This window comes from Ambystoma mexicanum, chromosome 8, assembly GCF_040938575.1.
Source record: "Ambystoma mexicanum isolate Mex_15411 chromosome 8, UKY_AmexF1_1, whole genome shotgun sequence".
Taxonomy (NCBI): Eukaryota; Metazoa; Chordata; class Amphibia; order Caudata; family Ambystomatidae; genus Ambystoma; species Ambystoma mexicanum.
Genome location: NC_090929.1, coordinates 1,099,981,138 through 1,100,002,182, shown reverse-complemented (window position 1 = coordinate 1,100,002,182; position 21,045 = coordinate 1,099,981,138). Strand labels below are relative to the sequence as shown.

General features: G+C 42.0%; 1 protein-coding gene across 1 annotated transcript in view; it reads right to left on the bottom strand.

Annotated features, from left to right (window-relative positions):
• Nucleotides 1-13,446: 13,446 nt before the first annotated feature.
• CPLANE2 (ciliogenesis and planar polarity effector complex subunit 2) overlaps nucleotides 13,447-21,045 on the bottom strand; it is a 196,046-nt gene continuing 188,447 nt past the window's right edge. The window contains exon 7 of the transcript XR_011268679.1: nucleotides 13,447-13,934. The gene's annotated coding sequence lies outside the window, so the exon portion shown is untranslated. The remainder of the gene's footprint in view (nucleotides 13,935-21,045) is intronic.

Sequence of the window (21,045 nt, the reverse complement as noted above, 5' to 3'; positions counted from 1 at the left end):
TGTGCTCGATCTTTAAATGGCCTTTTACATTATGAAGCGAAGTTCTTATTTTGTTAATGACATTTAAAACTCTGTAGGTAAATTAAAGAGACTCGTCTATGAATTCCTGTTATTCAGTTTTGCTCCCTATCGAGCGGCAGGTATTGTGCCCGCGTTTAGCTGTTTACTCTATTTGGTGATAGAATTACCTGTTATGTCAGCTTTCTTCTGTATGAAGTATCCCTCATGGTTTTACTAGTCTAGTTTCTGGTTCCTGTTTTGTTGTGAACCGGACTTCATAGGATGAAACCACCGTTAGCCTTCTGTAAAAACCGAAGGAACGCCGAAAACCGCCAAGTCCGGCCGCCATTTTAGGAAGGCTTAATGTAGATCACTGTTAGTCCTTTTTCAGTGTTTGTGGTTGTAAAAGCAACGTTAGTCTAGTTACCCACAGTAAAGGTGCTCACAGTAAAGGTGCTGATTGTGGCTTCAATGGAAAAAAGGCAAATTCTGATGAGATTAGATTCCTAGAATGAAGTCTAAAATTAGACTTTTAACCATTCTATGGATTCGTTAAGACCCTTTTTGTCACTTTGAGTTAAATAAATCAATCTCTGTTCTTTTTCTAGGAGTATTTTGCTTTTGATGTTATGATCCTTACCTTGGATCTTTAGTAAAACTGTCCAGAGAAAATCTTCGAAGCCATGTTTGGTTTCTATAAAGTGTTTCACTAGAGGTGCATTTAGAACTTGGTTTTTTAGGCAGCTTTTATGTTCTAACATTCTTACTTTCACCTTTCTGTTCGTTTTTCCTATGTAATGCTTATTACATGGACAAGTTATCATGTATACGACAGAATCTGAATTACAGTTCGTTAATTGCTTCTGTTGCCATGATGTAGGAAGTCCAATGTCAATTTCCTTAGTTTTTTGGGTTAATTTGCACACTGCACAGTTACTACATGGGTAGTGTCCAACCACTGGTTTAAGTCCCCATGTTTCTGTTAGGCTGTTTATTTTTGCTGTTTTTTCTTTGAGTTTACTACTGCTAACTCTATTGCCTATTGTGGTGGACTTTTTATAGACAAACATTGGTGACGGAATTTCAACATTACCACTTTCAAAGATTTTCCATTGTTTCTTTACAATTTGGCTGATCTTCAAACTTAAATTGGAAAAGGTGTTGACACATATCAACCGATCTGTTGTTGGTTGTTTAATTTTATCCTCGAGCAGTGCATCTGTGATATTATTGGATGCACTTTTGGCACATTTTTTCACTCGTTTTTTAGGGTAGCCTCTGTGTTTCAATTTGGCAGTTAGATTTTTTACTTCTGCTTCAAATGCTAGATTTTGGCTGCTATTCCTTTTTAGTCGCAGAAACTGACCGTACGGAAGATTATCTCTAAGGTGTTTTACATGATGACTGTTATAGTGTAACAGGGAGTTCTTCTCGGTTTTTTTATGGTATGGTTTTACCAGTAAATGCCCGTTTTCATGTTAAAATGGTTAGATCAAGAAAGTCTATAGATAGCTTTTGAATATGGATGGTGAACTGTAAATGTTGGTTACAATTGTTGAGCCAGGTTAAAAATTCCTCTGCTTTTTCCATTGTTCCAGTCCATACCATCAGGACATCATCAATATATCTAGCCCATGATTGTATATGGTCTTCAAACGGATTTGACATGTATATGAATTGTTTTTCGAAAAACTCAACAAGGAGGTTCGCCAAACTTGGAGCCATAGTGGCTCCCATGGCCGTACCTTCAATTTGTTGAAAGAATGTTCCTTGAAACTCAAAATAATTGCGTGTGAGAGCTACTTCAATACACCAGAGGATAAAAGAGCTAGGTACTGGGTCATCATCTATTCTATTGAGAAGAATTTTGCTGATTGTTTCTAAGGTTGCTTGCTGTGGAATATTAGTATAAAGTGAGACAAAATCTAGAGCTATTAAATATGAATTTTCTGGATCAAATGGTAAATTCTCATATTTTTTTATTACATCTTTAGTATCTTTCAAGAAGGATTTCATTTTTACCACATATCCTTTGAGGTAGTGATCCGCATATTTAGAGAGGGGTTCTAGAATAGAGTTAATCCCTGAGACGATAGGTCTCCCTGGTGGTTTAATCAGAGTGTTATGGATCTTGGGTAAACAGTAACATTTCGGTATAGTTGGTTTCAAATTGTTAAGGAAGGCCCACTCTTGTTTACTGATCCAGCATCTTTCTAATGCCTTAGTAGTTTTGTTTTCAATCAGGTTTTTTAGGTCTTGTGTCGGATCACCTGTCAATTTCTTGTAATAATTTCCGTTTTCAAGTTGTCTGGAACATTCTTCAATGTAATCTTTCTTATCTAGGTTCATACCACCAGTTAACGTTTTGTCATGCCGTCTTAGCCCCCTCACTGTGTATTTTCTATTATATTATAGCTTGACTACGAGAGCACTTTACACCGTTCACTGCTCCCCACGCCCGCTCGAGGCACCTTTATACGCCAATTGGGCATCAATACGCTGTCTATTGTAAGGATTGAACTGACCTACAACCACGGATTATGACATGTTCAGCCTTGCGCTGTAAATGTAGTGTACCTTTAACACGGGACAATGGGCCTCATTCTGAGTTAGCCCTAAAAAAATCCATTAATACCTGCAATCCGGTATTAGCGTTTCCGGCTGGGCGTACTAGAAGTACACAGATTTGCGCACAAACCCATGCTGGAAGCGGCAATACCGGTATGCTGGTATTAGCGGATGAAGGGGAAAAACAGCCGGCAATACCGGACTGAAAATGGTGGAAATAAGAGATCCACCATAGAAAATGGGGGTAACACTGGAAAAGCGGTAATACCGGTGCCAGAAGCAGAAATGCTGCCCAAACCGGAAGGAGTGCGGTGGCCATCATAAAAACCCAAATCCAACTCAATCCACTGTTTCCCACAGCCATCCAGGCCCAGATCAACTTCAAAAAAGATGTCCCAGGAGCATAGCACCCCAGGAAAGGACTCCCGCCAACGCAAGCCCAAATTTGCTGATGCTGAACTAACAGCCATGGTGGAGACTGTACTGCAGTATGCAGATGAGATGCCAGGCAGCGCAAGACAAGCTGCCAGGGAAAGAGCGCCATATGGGGTGAGTGGTGGCCAATGTGACGACTGTTGGGACCATCCCGCGCACAAGAAAGGATTGTCGGACGAGGTGGGATGAAATCAAGGCCAAGGTCCACACAGCCATAGTCCTGCACAGCCACTGTTGGCGGCACCGTGGAACCCCCAAGACTCATGCCATAGGAGGAGTACCTCAGCAGCATTCGCCACATGAGGGGATCGAGGGCATTGGAGACACTGAGGTGGGAGCAGGGACTCGAGGAGATGCCTATAAGTACATGTGCATGCTCACCCTTTAATGCATCCACCAGCAGAGCATAGAGTAATGGTCATTGCAAGTGGCCTGACCCATGGCATGTCATGCAGTGCACAGCCGTCAATGGCAGGGCCATCTTAAGCACTTTTGGGGCCCCCCTCCACCAAACCAAAGCAATTAAGAGATCAAGAATACTGGTTGCGCCCTCCTACCCCCACCCATCGCGCTCACATGCTATAGGTTGATATGCTGTCTCATAGCCTAATAAGCACCTTTATTCCCTTTAAGTCCCCTTGCCCTTTTCATTCTTGCTCTAATCAGAATGATAACCAAGTAGCATTTGAAGACCCACATTAGCAGTCTTCAAATGAGTTACTGTTCTAGTACATAGAGGATATGTTTTATCAATACAATACAGGAAGGTAGATGTAGTATTACTGCAGGACCATATGTAAAACGTACATGTAACCCATAATAGACATAGAACTCACATTAGCTGCCTCACAGAATGCAAAAGTGCTCATGCATGGATAGAGAGCACTAATTGGAAGGAAGGAGAACGCTCCACATCCCGTAGCATGGATAGTGGAGGCAGATTTGAAGCAACAAGGAAGCTGTCTTTATCCAGACAGACTGAGATTAGAAGTGGGATATGGTTTTCAAATAGTGTTGACATTAGATATCAAACCAACAAATGTCCGTGGTGTGTGATATAAATCTGCTCACTATTAACACAGTGAAACCATGAATAAGGCTATTATGAAGATCATACCATGAGAAGGAAATCACTTGGAAGGACTGACAATTTTTAAAGGTTTAGGGACTGGCAATATTGAGAGGTTAGGCAATACAAGATTAAATGAGATGCCCAGGATCACACATTGGTTAAGGGGTGAAGGGGTGATGCTGGGTTGTGTGCCACTCTGCAAATTCTGCATTTGAACCCTTTCTTTTCCAGTTCTTACCATGAACTAAAACCATCTCATTTTATTTTAAAAAAACAGACTTGGAATGTACACAAATCAAATTTACCAAACGTGACCATGTTTAAACAAAATATTATAGAAGGGTGTTATGCAAAATGGGAATGATTCTAGATTCATTTTCTCCACCATCAAGGGAAGTATAGTATATAAGAACCAGCATACCAATCGATGTGATTTAACAAATTTAATCTGGGTTTGCCTTTTGTATTTTAAAGCTTTAAATACTTCCCAAACAATGGCTTGTGACATTTTCATTTATAAACGTGCATAAAAACCTTTGACTTTTACCAAAAAGCAAACCGTTTTTTGTGTCAAACAAGCAGACTTTAAAATATGATTGTCTGAGGCCTGCAACATCGGTTCCGCTCTCTTCTGTCTACCACCCCTTCCACCCAAATGGCCTACATAAGAAGAAAGATCAAGTAAAGGGCTAAACAATGCCAGAAGCATGCAAGAAGGCAAACCTCATAGATATATTCGATGATTTGACCAGGATCACTATCGTATTCAAGCAAATCCAGGATACAAACATGAACGCTGTCGTTCCATAGTCTTGAATTTGGATACTTATTCACCTCTTGGACTACCAGTTTATGCCATCGTTGGAGGCGATTGCCTAGGTTTTACAACAACCCATCTGAACTAACCAATTTCTAAACCTTCACCATACGGATGATATGTTGGTTTCTATAGCAACCCCTATCTGGTACAGATATATTGCTGATAATGGCAGATGTTGTTTTGCAAAGCCAAGTACATATGCAGGCAGGTTTATAAACCTCAGACATAGGAAAGGCTCAGCCAGCCTAGCTGGAATGTGATATTCTAACTTTGCATATGAACAGTATCTCTGCAATTGGTGCTTCACACACTAAGCTAACTTCTGAACCATTGTGGCATTCCATTTATCAATATGCATTTCACCCTTGCCTATTGCACATGACCAACATAATTCCCACAGGAAGGAAAGAATGCTACAGAGTTGTGCCATAAGGAACGCACACACTAAGTATACCACAGTGAACACAGAAAGTAATACATGAGGAATTGATCAAGGCAGAATGCACTTGCCAAAACAGAAAGGCAATGGGCTTAGAGCCTCAGCAGCACCCCATAAAATATCATGACGTGTGCTATTTAAGGCTGGTGAACAATGGAATCTTCTTCAGATCAGTTAGTCTTGTGGGGGCCCTGGGCAAGTACCCCTTTTGCCCTCCCATAAAAACGTCTCTAGTCAATGGCACCCTGACAAATCACACATACATGCACATCGCACACACCCAGCATGAACACACCCCCATCCCCCGCATAGCCGCCCATCTGAGTAATACGACCCATGTGAGACACATGATAACAACTATGGGCGACACACATCATGGGATGGGTAAAATGCATGACTGACGACATGTGTGGCAAAGTGCTGACAACCCATCTTGTCTACCCAACAGTTACCCTCTCCACAGACAGTGATGAGACAAGACCCTCACATGCAGCCACCAAGAAAGCCCTGACTCCTGCGCAGGCCAGACCCATTGCATGCCAAAGCAGCCAGCATGGCAGTGCTGCAGGCCCAGCTGAGCCATCAGCAGGAACACCTTCAGCTGCCCAGCCAGCACCACCTCTGGCAGTAGCTTCCCAGCCAGCACCAGTACCACCTGCAGACACTGTTGTGGTGTACAGAGGCACAGGCAGTGACAGTGCACACGTGCCTCAGGACAGTGACCGACACACACCAGCACTCCCCTGTGCCATGCCACAGAATGACATTGCCAAGGAGCCCGACTCCACTGAGGAAGAGGATGTGGCCATGGATTCATACGAGCAATATGAGAGTGACACCAAGCCTGGCTTCAGTCCAGCCACACCCCCAAGCCCACGTAGCCCACCACCACCACCACCACCACCACCACCTGAAGTCAACTTGCAGGCAGTACGGTCAAGCCTGGACCAGATAGAGCGCCAGCAGGCGGACATCCACACTATGGCAGGGGAACAACTGACTGAGAGGCGTGAAATACGCAACTGCATGCAGGGGTGCACCCGCCACATGGCACGTGCGCTGGGTCATGCCACAGCTGCCCTGGTCACACTTGGCTAGGGGCTCCGTGAGCACACAGATGCCACATCTGCCTCAGCAGAGGGTCTAACGCAGGCCATGCAGTTAACATCCAATATGTGCTCAGAGTTCCGAGCCCTCCACCTCCAATACGTCCACTGAGGGGTCCCAGGAAAGTATGCCAAGGTGACGTTCAATGCACCGCCTCACCACAAGGCTCCAGGGACCAGACCCCAGGCCCAAATGCGCCCAAAAGTGAGGCACAGACAAAGTCATGGTGTTGATGCACACAGTTGGGGTGAGTGATTGGGGAGGGTGATGGGATGGGACGTCTAATACATGTACATTTTGATTGACACTTTATAATATAAATACTTTTCACTTGCATCCGTGATCGTACATTATTCATTGTGTGCATGTCTTTATTGTGTGCAATTAACAGTAAAGGATGCATTGTTTGGGTTAGTGGTAGGCAGCATCAGAAACAGTTCTCAATTAGCTCCTGGTGAGCAATCCGCCCCAGCCTGGCCTTTGCACGCACATTGTCCTCATGTCTGCCACCCGCAGGCAGCACGTCATCATCGTCGGGGGAGGGGGGCACATCCACTTTGGGGGCAGGGGTATGTTACGCCGGATGGATATGTTCTGCAACAATGCGCATGCTAGCACGATCTTGCCCACCTTGTCGGGCGTGTACATTCGAGCACCCCCTGTACGATGTAGACATCGGAAGCGTGCCTTCCACAGGCCAAATGTGTGCTCTACTGCCACCCTGGTCCGGATATGGGCACGACTGTATGCCACCTCCTGTGGTGTCTGGGTATTCCTCAGGGGAGTCATCAATCATTGGAGGTGCAGATATCCGGAGTCACCTGCAAGGAGAACAGACATGGGAGCATGTCATTGGGTACAGTGGATGGGTGAATCATTCCACAAGTGACACAATGGTCAGGGTTACACGACAGGTCACATGTGGCTGTACAGTAAACCTATTTGCATATGGCCCATTGGATGTGGAGTGCACTATTTCCGTCATTCATGTGTATTTCAATTAGTGGAGCTTTTATTAGGTGCCTATACTACAAAATAGCGTTTCCAGTAGTGAAAAGGCAATATGGGGAAGGGACAAGAGAAGTAAATAACAATGCCAAATGACAGTGCATATGCAATCGTGGTCCTACTATGTGGCATTCAGACATGCAAGTGCAGTGAAGAGATGTACAGGAGATAGGGGAGTGGGGACAAGGTATGGGCAAGTGCTGTTGTGTGCCTGGAAGGGAAGTGCTGAGGGATGCCAGGGGAGGAGGCCACTGGCTAGGTGCTAGGGCAGAGTGGACCCAAGGGTGGTGTGCGCAGCTGCCGGGTAGAGTGCCCGCTAGGGCGGTGCTGGGAAGGGGTGGGAAGTGGTGGGAGGGTGCTGGTGTCGACTGGGCAGGTGTCTAGTACCCTGTGAGCAGCATTAAGGTCCAGGCTGCAGGTCTCAGCGGCAGAGGGGTGATTGGCAAGGAAGGGATAGAGGGGAGGAGGTAGGGATGGGCAGAATTTGGAAAAGTTACCAGAAGTTAAGGAGTTCCAGCTCAAGTCTGTTCCAGAGAGATGCCCCACCTACATAGGTGGTGGGGGTTAGACATGCTTAATGATTCTCACACCCCATATACGTAGCAGCCATGGCTGTGGGCACATAGACTGATCTGGGTTACATGCCATGTCTTTTGCTATTGAGGGGTCCCCCTGTGTCATTTCATCTGGCAGACACGTCATGTATGGCGATGTTTTGCACTGAGTGACATGGTGTGCGCCCCATGTGTCTGACTCACATTGCTGTGACGTGGGCCTGTAGCTTACAGGTGTCGTTCCGCAGACACAATGGGTGTCTGTGGGTAGGCATCCCATGCTGAGGCACAGTGTGCCATGCAGTTCATTCAATCACTTGTGTGATGATATGATGGGTGCTCCTGCTGACTGTGAATTCAATGCAGGTGGGCACCACTAGTATTATTATTCTCTATTAATAAAATAATATAAACAATATTCAAACTATGTTAAACAAGGTCTTCAAAGCTATGTGATGGCAGAAAAGGCCCTTGGCACTGGGCCGGACTTCAACACAGAGAACCCTTGCAGGGTAACCCTTTTGAGAAAGACGTTGCACAGGAACTGGGCTAAATTATACAAAGAAAAGCTACAAAAACTATTCTCAAAAAACATATAATAATAATTTGGCACTTATATAGCGCTACTGTTAATTCTCACAGATTCACAAGAAGTCTATTCAAACAAAAGTATGACACAGTTTGCTTTAATGTATGTACAGAAATAAAGCAGTAATGCACTAATGAGGGATCAAGAACTGTCTATGCATTTCGGATCATATCCATCATTAGGCCTGAACCCTTAAGTTTAACATAAAGGCAATAACCATTCAGAGGGAAATCACATAATCAAATTCACGTAATGAGTTCAATTAAAGAGCATTAGCAATCCACATTATGCAAAATTAGACACAAGAAAGGGAGACAAATCATAAAAGTCATATTAGTATAGGGCATTGGTCTAAACAGGTCAAAAAACATCCAAGGTTAAAAAGGCACATTTACCTCAACCAATGCTCCTCGTGCAAACTGAAATGAAAAAATAAAATAAAAACAGATTAATCTGAGGATTATAAACACAATTCACCAGCACACGGGTGCTTACTAACGTGTGTTTCTGTCTCTGTTACTAATTCAAAGATGTGTATAACACAATAGCCGGCATCTAAAGAATAACACAAAAATAGCATGATCTTGGTGTCACAAAGAACCCTGTGGGGGTATCATAAACATGGAAGGCCAAAATATAAGCCTTGGTTTATAGCACCAGTTCAACTTTTCCTTACCATAGCTGCTTCAGCAAAAAAGAAGACAGCCATGCTGGCGTATCAGGATAGCGCCTGGCTCCTGTGAGTGCTCATCCTAGAATGAGCATCGGGCCCCGCAAAGTCACATGCAGTGATGAGGCCACAAGACCGCAGTGACCAATAGCCATGTTTACAGTGCGAGTCAACATAATAACATTAAAGACAGAAGTTATTATTGCAGTAAAACTGAACATGTTGTTCTTCTAAAGAAGTGGCACCATTACCATTCGGTAAGTGACGTGCACAGTTCATGTCGATTGTGTGGTTCCAAAAACCTCAATACAAGTGTATTGTGGTTACAAGGAGATGTTCTGTAAGGGTGACTTTAGTAGGCATGGAGCCTGTGGGAGTTAGCCAATCTGCAGGGGAGAGAACCTGTCTGCAGCAAGGTCAAAGTCGACTAAAACGTTAAGCAAACAACACAGGTAGGGAGTGGACAAGGACCCCCATGGGGAGCGAACATGTACAGTTAACAAACATGAAAAAATTTCAAAACACAAAAGATAGTTCCCCTGGTGTGTGATCTCTGTGAGGAGAGGATACCATGAGGGCCCTCATCTGGGAGGAAAATCATTCCTGAGCATCATGCGTAGACAGAGCAGGTCTGGCACTGCCCCTATGGGGCAGGAAGGTTAAGATACCAAGTGAAGTGGGGGGGGGGCATAGTGCTGTTTCCATAAAGGCACGAACACTCGGATTAAACACATGGTGCAGCATTTACAATTAGTATCAATAACACAACACAGGAAGGACCTGCAAATGTTCTGTAGGCAATACCAATATGTGCATAGCAGAAGTGTAGACAACACTAACAGCACATTCTGAATGCATAGTTAATAGTCAAAATGGATCCAAACTCAAGGTTGACCTTCGGATACATCAGCGATTGTCACTTGGTAGTTTGCACAAAACGGGAGACTCCAGCAAATGTTCCAGAGGCAATACCAATATGTTCATAGTACATGTATAGATGACACTGACAGCACGTTCTAAGCGCATAATTATTAGTCAACGTAAATAACCAAACTAAGGGGCTGATTCATGGAATTTGTGCGCCGAAAAACAGGGATTTGTGCGCTATTCTGCCCGCAAATCCCTGTTTAACAAATGGGGATTTGCGGGCAGAATGGCGCACAAATCCCCATTTGTCGGCACACAAATTCCATGAATCAGTCCCTATAGGTTAACCTTCAGATGCATCAGTGGTGGTAAGATACAGGTTAGAACAGAATGTCAAAGTGGCATTTCTCTTGACCATATGAAACCATTACAGAAAGCACAAAAAGTCAATTTCTTCATTTTTCCTATATTGGGCCATTGAGTCAAATCTCTCAATACAGTTGTTGATCGGGTCTTTTGGCCATATCTTCACGTGGGCCCCTTTTGGTCACTTCTTCTACTATCTGGAATCATATTTGTGGAATGTCATTTTTTTTTCTCCATCCAATGTCGTGCCACCACTGAGTTCCTGTTCTTGGGACGTATACATGACCAGTGTTCATTCCATCGCTGTTTACATGGTCTTTTTGATTGACCCACATAGTGCATTCCACACGGACATTTGATTGTGTAAATGACATTGTGAGTATCACATGTTGCGAAGCTCTTGTCTTTGATCTTTTCATCTGACCTCGGGTGGTGTATGAGGTTACCCTTAGTTACGAACCCACAGTTCATGAAATGCATGCATAGGAACGTGCCTGTATTGCAGTCTGAGCTATTTTTATGGTTGTCCCTGTTTTGACTAGGCAATCTTTAAAGTTCGCACTTCTTTTATATGCAAATGTGGACAGTTCCTTGAAGAGGTGCTCCACACAGGAATCAGATGTCAGGGTGCTCTCGTGATTTTGTGTAATCGATTGGTTTCTCCTGCTTTGTATGGACTATTTCGAAACATATACTAGTGCCAGAGGCTTTTTTTCTTTACATGCTTTGCTAAGTTCCTCGGCCTGTGAGATATTGGCTGCATGTTCCTTTGATGCATCGATTCCCTCAGGTTTGTAACCTCTAGCAAGGAACTTATCATCCATTTGTTCGATTTGCTTATTGTAATCCTCAGGGTCGCTAACCATTCTTCTCATTCTTAGCATCTGGCACAAAGGGAGGTTCTTTATTAAACTTGTTTGATGAAAGCTTTAACGATGAAGTAAGTTATTTTTGTCTGTTTCCTTCCTGTAAATGTTAGTGGTGTAATTCTCGTTCTTAACAGTGATCTCTACATCTAGGAAATGGATCTGCCAGACATATATGTTGCTGGTAAATTGGATTCTTGGGTCAATAGTGTTAAGATAGAATAACAATCCTTGTACGATTTCAATAGTTCCTATCCACACAGCAAAGATGTCATCTATGAACCTCAACAAAAATTTGAGGTAATTACACTGCACTGGGTGATCTAAAACATGGTCTCTTTCGAACGTATGAATAAAGCAATTGGCACAAGTGGGTGCCATGGTTGCTCCCATGGAGGTGCCTGAAGTCTGTAGGTAAAATCAGCCTTTGGAACAAAAATAGGAATTTTCTGCAATAAACTGCAGCAACACTAGTATAAATGAATGCGATGCTCTGATCTGCTCCTCCCCAGATCATGCAGAATTGATGTATACAGACTTTTAACATCTATCGTGAACAGAATACATTCAGGGGTATACGTTATCTGGCTGAACATTTGTAGGAAGTGCGTGGTGTCTCGAATGCAAGTACTGGTCTTTTGAAAGAAAGAAGTCAATGTATTTACCCAACAGTTCTAACAAATTATCTATCCCTGCTACTATAGGTCTCCCTGGGGGGTTGGTGGGGTGTTTATGAACTTTGGCAAGAGTGTAAAAATGGGGTACTCTGGTGGGTCGGTTGTAGAAATGCCTTGGTGTTATGGTTTATCCACTCCATTTCTTCTGCTCTGCTAAGTATACAAGCAACCTATGCCATTTGACATTGGTGCAGGGGTGTGTTGTGGCATGTTGGATGCGCACCACCTGAGGGCTATTTGCACACCCGTACACATGGTACCCGTTCACCCATGTACCCATACCGGGCCTCATTGCAGGCCATGCTTTGTGTGTTTTGCACTGCTGCATTGTGGTAGCTGTGGTCCTGTGCATCTGTGGCCTGTTTGGATTGCAGTCTGCCCATTCACTGCAGCTCGGTGTGTCATGTCACATTACGGTGAACAACACTCTGTCTTGTCGGGGACGGGTGTGTGGGTCCATTGTATGTGGGGGTCTTCCCAGCCCAATCATTAACATTGTGTCTACTCCCCCTCCCCAATAGAGCAGTCTGTGTACTGTGACTTCTACTCACCCAAAGCCTAGGTATGTTGCCCTCTGTGCCACTCTATGTAGGCTGTTGTTGCAGGACCATGGAATCATGGGTTGAGCCTGGAAACCAGGCACAGCAGTGGGTGATCATTAGGTCTGCATCACAGGTGACCTGGATGTTCAGTGAATGGAACTGCTTCCGGTAGACTGCCTCCTGGAATTGGGGTGCAACCAGCTCGGCATGCGTGCAATCCAGTGCAGCTACCACATTGGGCATGCCTGCCATGGCATAGAACCTTGTCTATGTGGCGTTCACCTGTGCCAGGGTGGTTTGCATTGTAGTGTGCTGTCCCACATGCAGCAGGAGTGCACCCAGCACCTCCCCCAAAACTTTGATGACTTCCTGGATCATCCTGAGGGCATATGCTATGCTATGCTATGCTCGGTCGAGGCTGTACAGGGTTAAGATTTGCATGTCACCTGAGGGTCCATGGTGTGGCCCGTACACAGGGTATGGGTGCACGCCGCCGCTGGCGCCTTCTCTGCTCATTCCTCCTCATCATCATCATCCTGCTGCCCAATGCCTTTTGGGCCCTCTGTTGGTCCTCCAGCCTCGGCAGCGCTATGTTGGCCAGGAGCAGCTGCAGGTCAGTGCTGACTGCAGCCAGTGGCAGCCTTGTGGTGTTTGGAAGTGAAGGTGTGGCCTTTTTCAGCTCCTCCATGCTGCATTGGGTGCGCCTGGATACATTGGGTGCACCTGTGGCATCCTTCCTAACACCTGTATGCATTTTCTGCCATTTACTGCCTGCTTTCAGGTGGAGGTTCCGCCGCCTAGCGTTTTGCTGTGTTACCGCCATTTAGATACTTTATTGTGTATTTGGTAATTACCCAAGCCTTAAAAACGTTTTTAAAAATATGATTTATTAAAAATATGATTTCCAAAACACAATATACAAAAAATAAGACACATAAAATCTAGAAAAAGTGAGTGTTAAAATTAATTTCCAATAATTCATATAAAATTACAATTCAGCAACCAAACAGATTAAGATACATATCTGATCAAATAGTTAACAAAAATGCATTCAGATTTTAAACACAATTTATCATGAATTAATACGTTTTAAAATGTCTTTCCAAATAAAGTAGGCGGAGGACACGAGTACCACCGATTCCGCCCGGTACAACGTATTCCATTATTGATCTAAATCAATATAGTCAAAATTGAAACAAAATTGCCATATCCCTTCATATAATGCAGTTTTAAAACAGAGCAGAAAGTAAAGCTATGGCGGCTAGTCTCCATTTTTTCTCCACAGAGGCAACATAAATGAGTCTCCAGTGGAAGTCCCTTCCAAGTTCCATGAATGTAAGAGGTTTAGACAGAGCTGCAATATAAAACGTTTCAAGTCAATGGGATACAATTTTGTCAAGTAAAAACAAGGAGAATCATGAGCAGAAGATCATGCAAACAGGCATAATACAATTATCCTGGAGGAAATCAATAATCATTCCCCTTTTTAAAAAAGGTGATGGAACAGATCCAGCCGTGTATAGACCCATTGCCTTGCTGGATACCCCGGGAAAGATTTTCACAGGTTTACTGTTGAAAGAATTCAATTTATGGCAAGAGGAAAAAGGTATCAGAGACCCCTTTCAAACAGGATTTATTTCAGGAATCGGCACAAGTATTTGTTGGTTATCAACATCATAAAAGCAAATGAACACTACAAAAAACAGCCTTTATATATGTCATTCGTACACTTTCGCATGGCATTTGATTCTGTGCGGGGGAACTGCTACTCAAAAAATTGTTTGATGCACATTGCCCAGAGGATCTAATAAACTACATATACCAACTGCACACGCAAACATCAGTACAAATCCGTCTAAACACATCTGGGCTGTTAACTTCATCGATAAAAACCCAAAGAGGTCTTAAACAAGGTTGTACCCTGGCCTCGGCTCTTTTTAATTTTTTTATTTCAGATTTAAGACAGTGTTTCATGAATATCATGTCAGACTCCCCAAAACTAGGTAATACCGTGATAAAGTGGTTACTCTACGCGGATGACCTAGTTTTAATATCAAAAACTAAACGAGGATTACAATTATAATTAGATGCCCTAAGTGATTATGCATTCAAGAACTATCTGACCATAAACACTGTTAAAACTGAAATAATGCAATTTGGCTTGGTTGGGAGAGGTTGTAAAACAAGAACCTGGCACTTACAGAAACAATCACTCCCAGTAGTTACTGAATATACTTACTGGGGATTGAGCATAAACAGTCACTCAACTGATCTTCTTTATGAACAAAAATTGAGAGGAAAATTGACGACGACTATCTCTCAATCAAAAATAATAAATGCCAGATATGGAAAATTCTCAATTATACCTTTCATCACATATTACAAACAAAATGTTACACCAATATTATTATATGGCTCTGAGTCCAAGGTACATAAATCTGGCCAATTCTGGCAGCAAATGGAAGGTAAATTCTGGAGGTCAGTTTTGAAGTTGCCTAACTCCCAGCATATGCCAGTTGTGAGGTATGAGTTTGGTTTATTATCATTACATGCAATGTACAAATGGAGGTTATGTGCTTTATATCGAAAATGTATGACACTAAGCACATCAGTGGATCTGTTGTCAATAGTAGCACATTGTGTTGAAACATCAACCCACAATTTATTACTCAATGGAAATGTGTAGTGCAAACATTCCTGCAAGAGGCGGACATCCCTACTGATCTTTTAATGACTAATCCGGACAGAGCTAAAGCAGATTGTATCACAACGAGGGTGCAATGTATGCTATTCAAAGATTTTCATGCAAATCCTTTTGCGACAAAGAAATATGGTGTGCTCCCCCTATATTTAAAGAGATCCCCCAGCTTGTCCTACAGATCTGACTTCATGTGCTTTCATTTAAACCTGTGGTACACTAATGAAATTATGCATTGATGGAAGTTTCTGGACGTAAAAGCAGAATGTCGCTTCTGTCATAAGAGCGAAATGTTAAAGCATTTATTCACTGAATGTGTTGCTTTAATACACACTAGAACAAATTATTTCATGAAACACTTTATTCACTTTGAAATCATGTCTCAAGATGAATTATCGCTAAGATTGTTTCATACAGAGAACAAAGCTGTGGTTATTCAATCGTAAACTATCTGAAAGATTTGAATCTGAAATCAGAGATAGACAATACTTGTGAAAAGATTAAGTGAAATGTAATGGGCTAATGTATTCCTCTTTTGCTTTCTCCTTCTCTTCCCACCCTATTCCGCAAATTAAGTCGGTGAATGAAAGTGTATTGTAATGAATCCTTTTTAACTTAGTTGATTTAGAACACTTCTTGGAAAGATATGTTTTTTTATAAGAAAATATTGAAAAGTTGATCTTGAATCAACTGAATCAATAAAAAATAAACTAAAAAAGGGCAAAACTTTGCCTTGAGTATTCTTTGTATGTCCGTATATTGTAACGTTTTTCAATATTGCAGACTTTATCCCAGGTCTTCGATTTGTTCTTCAAAGTTAGTAGTTTATGCAAAATGTTGCAGTTCAGAAATAAACATTATTACCATTCAAATTGTAATTTCTTCCAAGTAGAATCTGCAAATCATTTGAATTAATAGCACCTGAAGCTGTCTTTATATTCCAGTCTCAAAGCTGCTTCCACAGGTGTCAAGGAAGGAAGAATAATTACAGAGCGTAAGATCTTACCCTCTATTTTATCCAATCAGCAAGTATGTGTTCGAGGAAGCACAGATAAGCCATATAGTAGGCTACGGATAATGCTAACATGATAGATGTCTAACTGTGCAACAATATTATGGCCCTCGTTCTTGGCTATGTATTGCTTTGCTATAATCCATTTTGTTTTTAAATTCTAGGCATAATCCTATCCCCATAGAAATTTATAGTAGGATTTAATTTGACAGGAAATCCCAAATAATGGTATTCCTCTACAAACTCAAGTATGGTATTATTTAATCTCCCTAACAAAAGATGGTTTTGGCGGTATGGAGCCACCCAAACACATAATTCTGGTTTTGGAAGTATAACTAATCATGGAATTGTTGCATAATCAGCTAAAGCATTGATGGATCTTTGTAAGCCAATCGGGGTTAAGTCAAACAAAATGGTATCGTCGGCATATGCGAGCCAAGAAACAAACACACCGTTAATTTTTGGTGGAAAATTGTTTACTGCGTTTAAGGTGTAAGACAAATCAGCCACATATAGGTTGTATAGAGTTGGTGCTAATACGCATCCTTGTTTAAGGCCTCGATTTGTCTCAAAATAGCTGGTTGATTCACAAACTTGACTTAAGCGCACAGTGGTCGATGTGTTGGTATGAAGTGCATTTATATGATATAGCAATTGTGCCTCAATTCTCCATTTCTCTAGTTTCTTTGATAATAACGGACGTGATACAGGGTCAAAGGCTTTGCTACAATCCACATAACAAAAGTACAGATTATTTTTAGTTCTGCCATCACATATTGAATAGCAGTGATGTTACCCAGATACTTTATCTTTTTCTGAAACCAGTTTGAAACAATTTTAGTAAACCCTTATCAGCCCATTTTGTACATTTTTTAAATAAAATGATATCAATTTTTTTTTACTTGAATCCAACATTACCAATAACAGTAATTTGCAGGATTTAGTGTATCCCCTTTTCTAAAAACCAGAATGAGACAGATTTCTGCAAGCTATTTGGAATTTTCCTGAAGACTTTTATTTCTCTAAAGATATTAAGCAATAGTTTAGCCCAAAACATGGGATTAACTTTGAATAAAATATTGGGGATACCATCCGGGCAAGGAGCCCGCAAAGTTTTTAAGTTGACTATAATTGTGTTGATATCATCTAAGTCATAACCCAATAAGTGTGTGCATCATCCAACGTTGCGAACATCCACCTCATATTTTCACACTTTAGGTCAAAATATAATTCACTAATGTGAAACCTCCATGCAGAAGCAGAAACAGGGTTAAATTCTGGTGCAGTAGAAATTATTTTAGCATCATTAAAACGGGACCAGAATTTGCATTTGTCATGTCATTTTAGTAGACCCAGAGTGTCAGCCAATTCATATTTCTCAAAGAATGTTTATGCGGACGCAAACAATTTTTATAATGAGTGGTTAAATTAATCACAATTGATTCTTCCTAGTTGTCATGCAAGTTAGTACAGCCCCTGATATTGGCCTGTCTTTTTGATACGCTATTTTATGTTTGTGTATCAAGACAGAAAAGGGAGCAGAGTGTAAGCTATTATTTTTGCCAAAAGGTTGAGTGATCCAAATATGAACAATGTGTGATTTTCTTAACAGCTGCTCCATAACCCAGCCTTCGTGCTTCACCTAGCCCACAAGTTGGGTTTGATTGATAAGAGATTATTAATCTAGTTGACATTGGCACTGAACCAAATTAATTGATTGCCCTGACTATTAATCTTAATTTTATGATTAATATAATGAGGCCGTAAAACATCAACTGTACCAACTTGTCACGACATTGAAGCATGGTCACTGACCTTATTAAACCGTGACTGGATATGGCCAAAGCATTTGACCATAGTTGGATCAGTAATGACAATCTACGTGAGAACGTAGGTTTCCATTTGACCACGTAAATGTCAATTAATTTTTATCTGATGTATGGAACGGTAAGCATTCTAAACCATGCAAAACAAAAAATTGTCGCCATTGACAATCTGAAAAAAACGGTTTGGTATGTTCTAAATGTAGATCTCTAACATTCAGATCACCAGCTATCAGAATGCCACCCTACGATAAAATTCATGTCAAGACAAAACTAGTTCATTGATCACCCTTTGTGTTTTCCTAGTATGCAAACCCGTGGGTGCGACCATAAACATTAGTTATGAGCGTTTTCCTTGATGAGTAACCAAGTGGACAGAACATGGCTGAAAGAACATGTGGGGAACTATTATAAATAGTTCCAGATGAAATCTAGACCTGGTTTCAATAGCCAGACTACCATTGGCACGCCCCCCTAACAGAGGGTTTTGCTAAACTATGTAAACTAGTATACCCATCAATATTAAAAGGACTAGTTGTCCATGTTTCCTGTAAACCAAAGAGATCTGAGACAAGAATAATAGCATAACCCACAGGCTGTGTAGGAAAAGATCTATAGACCCGTGTGTTCCACGATAACCAAGAGATAGAATGATCTGTGAAAGATTGTCAATTTGATCCATTTGGGATCCTTTTGGGGATCCAATGTGTGATTTCCTGAGAGTTTTTGTCAAGTGAATAGGAGGACTGCAATATGGCACGTTCCTATCCTTGAGGATCTATGGCCTTTAAAGAGTCTTTCTTGAGATAAGATTCTTCGAAAAATTTACTGTTTTCATGGTTCTACGGCATATAGTCCAAGAAAAATCCAGTTCCTCCAGAATATCAAAATGTGACTTTATTAAAGCCACAATCAATGGTGAAGAGAATTCAACAAGTGGCCAATTTGAGGCACTACCCAATTTCAGAAGTTCAATTTGTAAGATGGCCCGTCGAGATGATGCTAAATTGATTAGCTAAATAGATCCAGAAGGTGTGAGCGATTTAAAAAGGGACTATCATTGGAGGGATTAATCCAATAGGATCCCAAGGTCCGTAAAGTCATCCTTTAGAATAGAGGTTTTCGCAAAATGCATCTCTAAAGCACTCGATCTGGCAGTGTTAAGCAAGGAAGATTTATGCTTGGCGAAAGAGCGGACTACAGTGGGCTGTATTTGTGGAGCCGGAGAAGTCATTTCTTGAACTAAATCTGTGGTCAGGTGCTGCTCTCGTTTGATTTGATTGCTGCAATCAGAGATAATGGGACCAGATATTAATATTAAAAAATTAGTAGGACCAGGTTTAGGGGCAGATGCTGGCAGTTGCACCCATTGATCCATTGGGCCCCACAATCGTGTCTGTCTAATAGTGACATCCGGAAGTCAGTTTTTAAATTTAGGTCTTTTTACTTAAGGCCTCAATATTTCTCATATTTTGTCTCCTCTTTCGCCTCTTGGATTTAGTGTTCATGGTATGTCCAATAGGAACTGGAGCCAGTGTGTCACAAATACCAAATTGGTTCATTGGGAGAGATAAATATCTCCTCAGAGTCTGGATATCAAAGGGATGAAGTTTGCTCAAAAGTTGAAGGTCTTTGGGAATCTTTAATTAAACTAATTGTGACTGGGTTAGGATCATCATGCAACACGATCGATTTTGTTTTCATGCATTGTTGTAAAGATTCAGCTCGGGTAGATGGAAACAATCGACAAGCTTCTGCGTCTGCGCTCGAGTTTGCCAAAACCAGATCAATAATTTTGGCTAGCATGATTTGAAAATATGCTTGTTCTTTTGCAATGGATGTGGTTAATATTGCAAGAGCCAGTTTTGCTGCATTAGTGGAAGGATAGTTTTCTGTTCAAAAAGATAGAACAGGCTGAAGATCAGTAGGCAAGACACATTCACTATTCAAATCTGAATAATCTGATGAATCAGAAGCAGATACTAATGCCGCTAAATCAGGTGTATTTAAGAGATTAGTCCCAATCATATTTTCATTCCCCTTGCTAGACGGTAAGATGTTTTCCCTGCCCATTGACATTCTCTGTAAACCAATACACATGTTTAACAACAAATTGCTGTTGTCTATAGTAGGTGAAACAATAAGGTCCCTACTTTTCAAATTGGAAAGAGAAGTCGTCTGATTGAATTGAGGGTAGGATTTAGGAGTTGAGTTGGTTTCAAAGAATTCAGTAATGGTCGTCTGGATATCCATATTAGCTTCCATCCTGTTCTTTTTATGACAGTTTCTAAGTATGGTAGTCTCAGGATTTATAGTTGGGCTCTTTGGTCTTTTCCCAGTGTGCGCTGCCGCACTGTGGAGACCATATTTGCATGTAACAGAATGCTTCATCCCAATAGGTTAAAAAGTTGTAAGCGTTTATATAATCTTACCAAAGCCGAGTAATTGGAGCCACTCGCCTCAAGCCTCCAGAAACTCTGCCACACCCAGCAAACACGACTAAGTAGTTGGGCGCCCGGGTGGCACACTATGGTACCCCGGCGGCTAGGTCAGTAAGTTGAGCAAACCAGCCCAAACCGCCAGAGCGCAGCCTTTCGGCTATAGGTTTATATCAACATCAGTGCCATTACCAGGTAAACTACCAACAAGGTACAGGTGAATACCAGGCAGGTATCAGGCACTGCGTCCTCCACTGAGATTTAAAGGAGGGACGCAGCACAAAACACACACATTGCCTCTCCTTAATGCCTCACCGTTTCACCATTACACAGAAAAACACTGAGCGCTCAGGGCTCAATTAAAATTATTTGCGGCTCATGGTTCTCCCCCCAGATATGCTGCGACACTCGGAGCACTCTCGGTAGGGATTTAGGCAAGGTCTCAGAAAGTGTGCGCCATCCACACGCAAGCTGGCGGGTCCACAGAGAGAAGC